This window comes from Toxorhynchites rutilus, chromosome 2, assembly GCF_029784135.1.
Source record: "Toxorhynchites rutilus septentrionalis strain SRP chromosome 2, ASM2978413v1, whole genome shotgun sequence".
Lineage (NCBI taxonomy): Eukaryota > Metazoa > Arthropoda > Insecta > Diptera > Culicidae > Toxorhynchites > Toxorhynchites rutilus.
The window spans coordinates 35,037,384-35,045,587 of record NC_073745.1 but is presented as its reverse complement, the minus strand read 5'-3'; the positions used below and the strand labels follow the sequence as shown (position 1 = coordinate 35,045,587).

At 39.7% G+C, this 8,204-nt stretch overlaps 1 protein-coding gene across 3 annotated transcripts in view; it reads left to right on the top strand.

Moving 5' to 3' along the window:
• The first annotated feature begins 753 nt into the window (after nt 1–753).
• LOC129764990 (mucin-2) overlaps nt 754–8,204 on the top strand; it is a 200,914-nt gene continuing 193,463 nt past the window's right edge. For all 3 annotated transcript variants that reach the window (XM_055764709.1, XM_055764708.1, XM_055764707.1), the window contains exon 1: nt 754–782. The gene's annotated coding sequence lies outside the window, so the exon portion shown is untranslated. The remainder of the gene's footprint in view (nt 783–8,204) is intronic.

Below are 8,204 nucleotides of genomic sequence, written 5' to 3'. Positions count from 1 at the left end.
AAATGAATAAAACTTCAATCAATAGAACGAAGGAAAACATCATGAGAAAAGTTGGTTTCGTTTTCTTATTGATTTTATTCATCAACCTTGCTCAAACAGCAACACAATAAAGTAGTATAAGCTACGTTTCAGAGTTCTTTATTATGCTTCGATATAACGTACAATTCGATACAACGTACAATTTTGAAAGTAAAATGTACGTTATATCGAAGTTACCCTGTAGTCTGTTTTACATTTCGAACCACTAACCCCTTCTCTTGAAAACGATCAAAAATAAAATTCCAATATAAGTTTTTTGATCTATGCTGAATAGAATTACAAACATTAAAGATCTAGGCGTTCTTCCGGATTCCAAGCTAACATAACTCGGTCTTGAAGTGTTCTTTCCTCATTTGGGATCCATATTTAGATCAGAACATTCGAGGGATTGAGTATAGCGCGAGTTTGTACGCTACGCGACAACAATTTTCAATTTTATGAAATAGTTAAAGTTGAATACAACCAATCCTAATTATATATGCTATTTCGCTTATCATTGCTCTTATTAATTTTCACATTCACACGCATGTCACTTCTGAAAAAGATTATATCAATAAATGACGAATTTTAACCAGAAGGGAATCTCATTTTCGATATCCAAAGGAACTCGACTATTATTATGGTATGGCAAAGTGACAAACAGAAGCTGCCAGCAACAATAATAATTCTGGTAATCGTACTAAATTATATCTTTTTATAATTAAATTCCAGAGTCTTCTACGTCATCCTAAGCTATCGAGAAGGTAAGCATAAAACTAAAAGTCATCAGGAATATACCATATTCGCGAGGTACTTACATTTGAAATGATTATACGCGTAACATGACAATTCCAACGAGTTTGAGAAAAAAACTTTGACTATATTTTTCCATCAAATAAATTTCTTTGGCAGCTGAGTTCCACACAATATCAGTATAGTAATGGGAAAATTTCGCTATTTTTGCTTGGGTACGGACGAACACAGGTAAACATTTTTTTGATTTAACCTGTATCAACAATCACTTTATCGGAAGAACCCATCGCCGAAAGCCGTGGATTAGCGTACGAAAAATAAGGAACAAATATTGCTGTGAGCCACTGTGAGGAAGCGCCTCTATGTGATGCCCCAATGTAGATTGATAAAAACATCGTATGTACATCCAATAACTGACTCATCGGTTAATCATGCACGAGGAGATAAAAATTAATTGAAAGTTTGTGTTGTAGTTCAAAAACTATTCGTTAGTCAAAAGAAGCAGAATACTCAGTCTCATTAGCCCAATCGGAATTACTCGAATCTCACTGATTCTGTTAGTGTGAAAAATTCTCTGCATCAATTGAGTCTTAAGCCAACAGGAAAATTTGATCTTGGTAATAAAAACAAATTACATCGTTCGAGAAGTTGAGATGAAGGTAGATTAATTAATTGTATATTCAGAAGATGTATAATATTTTCATCAGAGAAGTTTTTATTCCTTCCGACCCAGATCAAAAAGCTAAGCGTTATTTTCACAGATTCATGTTAAAACTATGAGAAATCTTTTAGAAAAAAAAATTGAGCTATTATTTTTTAGAAAATTAGCTTCCTATTGAATATTATATAATACTAGCTGACCCGGCAAACTTCGTCCCGCCCACAATTTGTTTTGGTTATCGACTTTTTTTTATCCCATTTATTTATTTAAGGCTCATTAGCATTTTAGCTGTAACAGAGCCGAATTTTAATCGTGTACATGTCACATGGTTATCATATCTATAATTAGCACATTATACAGTTGCCATTCGCCAGTATTCCTTCTATACCATTACATATGGTACATTCACACAGTAGCCATTTAGGCGTAAGAGTTATTCTTTCTGTTCTTCCATTATCCAGTTGGACCACCGGACAGCGGAGACAGTTGATTGATCATTGTTGAGTTATTTATAAAACAGTAGCCCGATGTGTCTGCAGTCTGCAGGGCAGACCAGTTGTATGGATGAATCGATCTTATTTCGACCGTGGATCGATCTCCATCGCTGATGATTGTTGCATGGACGTAGCTATTCTGTAACAACACAAAGATGGTCAATGAGGGCCCTGAGTTTTGAACTCACGATCGATCGCTTACTAAGCGAACGCGCAACCAATGTGGCTACGGAGACCCCCTGGTTATCGATATCTTCAAACATTCACGTTTTCTTACTAAGCGCAAGTTCATGAGTCCAATCGCAGAACTGTTCATTGATTGATCTTCTTATCGACCCCGTTGAATTCACCTTTTACTAAAAAATTCCTAGTACTTCTACCTCTACATATTTTCAGACACAATTCTCGTTGAAGATTTTTCCACCACTTGCAAATAACATGTTTCTCCGTTACATGGAATAAACGTTTGATACAGAAAATATGATAGAATAAAGACAGACCCCTATAATTTCTGCATTACTCGGAAACTAATCAAGCAATTGGAGCCAAATTTGGCATGTGAAGATTTCAGGGGGCACGAAACGTTTCTATGGTGAATGTACACACCTCCCCCTCTCTATGGGGAGAAGAGGAGAGGGGTCTGTATTTATTCTATCATATTTTCTGTATCAAGCATTAATTCCATGTAACGGAGAAACATGAGAGAGGGGGGTAGAGTATCTAACCACCATAGAAACATTTATTGCACCCTAAAACCTCCCTATGCCTAATTTAGTTTCACTTGCTTGATTAATTCTTGAGTAATGCAGAAATTTGTGTTTTATTTGTATGGCAGACACCTATCACACCCCTCCCCCCTTAAAGAGAGAGGGGAGGGGTATCTAACCACCATAAAGCAGAGTTCATCTTAAATCTGGATGCACTGTATATTATACCACAGCGCTCCTAGTGGTCGGATCTAGAATGTTTTGACAGCACTTTGTTTTGGAATGTTTCCTCTATCAGTGCTGAAAATTTCATTACGATTCGTTTTGTTTCAAAAAAGTTACCGTGATGGAAGCCGCGAAACAAAAATTAATTTTAGACACCCATGTCAAAAAACCCAACGTGGTCAGGTTCAAAAATCGCGTAATCGTTGAAAATGGCCAATTCGATCGTGTGCAGCGTTCTCAAACGTTTCCGTGAGATGCGTACTACCGATCGGCAGGTTCATACCAAGCGTCATAGTGGAACTAAGGATCGGAAACTGCATTTGAAGATGTTGAGAACGATCAAGGCAAACCCAGGGTAGTCGGACTATGACATCGCCAAGAAATTCAATGCCGACCGGTGCACCGTCAGAAGGATTCGTCTGCGCAAAGGAATACGATCTTATCGGGCCAGTAAGCAACCAAACCGGACATTGAAGCAGAATGTAGTAGCCAAAGGACGTTCCCGGAAGTTATACAACAAGGTTCTAACGAAGTACGACGGATGCATCCTCATGGATGACGAAACGTACGTGAAGATGGATTTTGGGCAGCTTCCAGGCCAAAAATTTTATAAAGCCACTGGTCGGGGTGATGTCCACGGCAAGTTCAAATTCGTTTTTGCCGTTAAGTTTGCAAGAAAGTGTTCGATATGGCAAGGTATTTGCAGCTGCGGATGAAAACCCCCGGTTTTTGTGACAAACAAGACCATGGACTCCAAAATGTACAAGGAGGAGTGCCTGAGAAAACGTATTCTTCCGTACATTAGATCTCACAAATGACCAGTAAAGTTTTGGCTAGATTTGGCAAGCTGCCACTACAGCAAAGAGGAACTACAGTGGTATCGGGACAACGGGGTGGATTTTGTCGAAAAGGACATCAACCCAGCCAACTGCCCTCAATTCCACCCTATCGAAAAATATTGGGCAATTGTCAAGCAGAAGATGATGAAGAATGGTAGGATGACTCGGGATGCAACAGAGATGAAGAGATGGTGGAACAAAATGGCCGCTGAGGTCAGCGAACAGGATGTCCAAACTATGATGAGTGGTATTCGCCGAAAAGCTCGAGATTTCATCAAAACCACATCGGAATATTTTTTTTTTGTTGTTTTTCCTTTAAAGTGCAATAAAAGACCTACATTTTGAGTACATAACATTTTTATATCGTTCGGAGATCTGAACGAGCAGGCATTGAGTGTGGTTGTGTTTTTCGTTGCTCCGTGTTCACTTTCGTTATTTTCTACTCTTCAATTTTTCTTTACCAAGTGTTAATTTTCATGTGTAGAAAACGATTTGAAATTGTGAAAATCAGTGTTTCCCGCATCCATATAAAATCCAGTTTAAATCCAAAATCCAAATTAATTTTACTGAATCAATCTTGGAAAGAAGCGAAGACATGTATTTTGTTTCTGCCTGTGAATTTCATTACGGCGTTTGTCTGGCTCTCATGTTGTGACGTGTTTTTGAATCGCGAGTGTATGGTTAATGGCAGACGATGACATGGAATAAAGTTGGTTCGCTCATTCCAAAAGGTGTTTTAAGTGTTGATCCATATTCAATAGGAAGTTTTTGCTGCAGTGAAAATATCGCATTTGAGTGTTGAGCAGGGGGCATGATCAGCGCACAGAAAAAGGCGTGGGTTGTGTTTGTGTGTAAACACGTAAACTATAGTGGTAGTGGTACTATATGACACTATAGGGCGCTTGCTGCGTTCATATGGAATAGTAATCTGGTTGTATCGCTGCGCCCTGTGTTTGGTTCAGGTCGGAAGATTTGGTTTCTCCTCCATAGGTTATGTGTTCGTGCGTTTGATGTTCAGAGATGCCAGATGATTTTTTTTTAAATATTAATCGTTTTTTTTTTTATCCAAAATATATATTTTTATTAAGGCTCATATGGCGTCAACCTGACGGGGCCGGGAGTTCAATATTTCGACAATGTTTGCCTTATAACTATGTTAGTAATATGTAACCGATTACTCGCGGTTGGCTCGAGGTTAGTATTACAAGTGTTTTCGTAATTGTGATGTTGCTGTCTCCAATGCTCTGTACGTGTGTCCGACACGGGATACTTCCTATTGGGATGCAGCTGACCATTAATCAGCAACGCCCCCCTAGTCTGTACCCCATATCTAGCGTGGTGCGTCTTCTCGAGGAATCCAGGATAGAATGGTCACTAGCCGGCGCAATGGTCACTAATCGTTTTGCAAACAGGAAATCTGTAAATGTCTTCACTTATTTTGTAATGTATTAACAGTAAGTTTTCGAAATGAGATGCGTCACGATGTACCATTTCTTGTATTTCGGTGGTTGCTTGATGGTGTGATGCAGTATGGAGCATTTTTGTGGTTTATGAGGAAACTTCGAAAATGTTCTGCATTGTGTTACATTTCCGGGCGTCCACCGCCGAATGGAGGGAGGCGATGTGTCGTGACGTGCTTCATTCTGGGAACTTACTGTAAAGACAGATCGTTCGTTTTCTTTCGTGTGTTTGTGTATATAAAGGTTTTAGAAACTCCTGTTATTCACGAAATGAATACATTAACCCACAGATAGTCCTTTTAGTTCAGGTGAACTAGCTTAGTTTCAGTATTGTATCATTCGCCGGTATGGGAGTTCGGGATTGAATGATCTGCTGTGTAATTCGCGAAAACGAGTTCCATAGTGAGTCTATAGGCCATCAAGTAATTTTTCAGTGTGTGGAAGACTCGTGCTCTTTTCTTTCGGTCGTACCTTTAGAATTATCTGATCATGCTCTGTTATGCATGTGTTATGCGTTTCTCTGAGCGGCTAATGTGGCCCATGTGTCGCGCGAGACGAGTGATTTCAGCTAAATTTAACAAGTACAGGCATGAGCTCCATTTAGAGATGTTCATGGTTGCCAGTCTTTTTGGTGAGTTAGTATTTTTAATTTACCTTTATCTTCGAAAAGGCTCATCGTCGGATATAAACATCATTATTTACTTTAGATCTGTTGCAGGTAAAATGTTTTTCAATTGAGTTCCATCCCATAACGACTTTTATGAAAGTTTGTGAGATATTAGATTCATATTCTTTTGGAGTTCTGTCAATGATTCTAGATCCTTATTCAGACTTCAGTTTCCTAATTCAGTTTTTTATATTGTGTTCCCAAATCTCATATTTCCTTTCGGACGGTCATCGATTTGTGAGTTTACCTGTAGCTATTTATGGTATATGTGGATATAATTGTGCGATATTCATACACTTCATTCGAAGGATGATGAAACTCGTAGAAATTCATAGAATGATCATAGAATTTTTTTTCAAATTGTATAAAAATTCTCAAAGTACGTGCGGTAAATATTAACAACACAGGCTTTCCTTATCAGGATACCTAAAGATAATCTTTACCGCGTGTTGTGACAAGTAGAATTTTCAGAATTTCATTTCGTCGAGTGGCTGATAATTTGCGTTTACATAATCACATCACTTACCACAGTGAATCCTGATTCTTATCTCCTCCCACTAACAACTATCCCTTCCATGATAATCGCTAGGGAACCACGCTATAGAGGCGACCCTTCTGGCCTTCGGGCGGCGGTTATCATACTAACATTCCTTCCCTTCCCCTGGTGACTGTAAGGACGTGGCCGGCGTCGTTATTGACAATTTAAAGCTCGAATCACCGGAAATAGCACAACGAGAATGATTTGCTAGTCCCAAGCGTCATTCTGTGTGTTCTTTGTGCAATTTGGTTGGTTCAGGTCAATCACGGAGAGCAACTACGAATTGTACAGTCTACCCAAGCTCAAGCTCAAGCTCATAATATTTTTATTTCGTTCACATAGCTCCGAGATAGACCCGTTTTAATGCGTCCAGATTTAAGATGAACTATGCTTTAGAATCATTTATTGCATCCTAAAACCTCCATATGCCAAATTACGTTTCATTTGCTTGATTAATTTTCGAGTAATGCAGAAATTTGTGTTTCGTTTGTATGGCAGCCCCCCATCAGCGAGGGGGGTGGAGTGTCTAACTACCATAGAAACATTTATTGCACCCTAAAACCTCCATATGCCTAATTTGGTTTCACTTGCTTGAGTAATGTAACAATTTGTGCTTAATTTGTATGGCAGCCCCCCCTTAGAGAGGGGGGAGGGTTCTCAAACTATCACGAAAACCTTCCCCGGCCCCAAAAACCCCTACACACCCTGTCAGACAGACAGACAGACAGAAATCCATTTTTTTTATAATGATGAAAAATGTACTATTTTGAATTTTTATAGTAAAAGCCGTTTGCTATCTTGAACAACAATGAGTTGAATTATGATATTCTCCGAAAAACGAGAATTAAAGCGGTATGTGGACGCTAGAAATGGGCATATTCCTTAGGGTGACCACTATGTCCCCACTTCCCCTACTATAAACTATGCTCTCGAATCAAATGTCCTTGATTAGTGTTGATTATCGAGAGAGAATTATCTGACAGCTCAAAATGGTACTCCATTGATATTAATATTCACATCACCCTAAACAACTAGCGATAGAAACTACCGAAAACTTTTTCATCCCGTTAATAATTCACGACAAAGGAGAATCTTGCGACTTTCGAATCCGTACTCCGCGACCTCTTTGCGAGGGCGATCGAGAAAGCGCAACAATGACGCCTCGCTTCCACCCAAGACGTACAGATTCCCTATCCATTTCAACGAAATACTTCCTGTCAGGTGTTTTTTCTTCTTCCCGCCTTTCTCAGCCCATTACATTTCCCGGGAACATAGCGCAACTTCCAACTCCGGTCCAACCAATGGCAGAGAAGAAAGTATAACGCCGTTTTTTTTTGTAGATTCCCTCTCAGCCCTGTCTGTCGTATTTGTGATGCAGGATTTTGAGGTTAAAATTTATGATATCTATTCCTGTCGTCTTGTGAGCTCGCGCGCTAGCCACCAATCCTCCAATCTTCCCGTTCCCATCGATCACAAAGTGAATTGTCACGATAAGAAAAACTGATCCGATTTATCCCGCCGGGGACGGGGACGGGAGGAAGATTTCCTGACGTTTGCTCGTGAATAAGTAAGCAAACAGGATCAAGAATATTTTCGGACCCATCAGAAGACGGTGGCGGATATAGTTCCTCTGGTTGGTGGTGGCATTATTTATAGGCTCTCGTGGCGGCTGACAGAGACGAGCGCTCGAGAGATTCCAGGAAGGAAGCTCAAACTGACAATCAAACAAACGTTTGCCCCATCGATTGTTATTTATCGTTTGTCGGAGCTGCTTGCCTTCCTAATGGTATCACAAAGCGAGGAGATAAACAGAGCCCGGCGCAAAGTGGATCGATTCCCGGG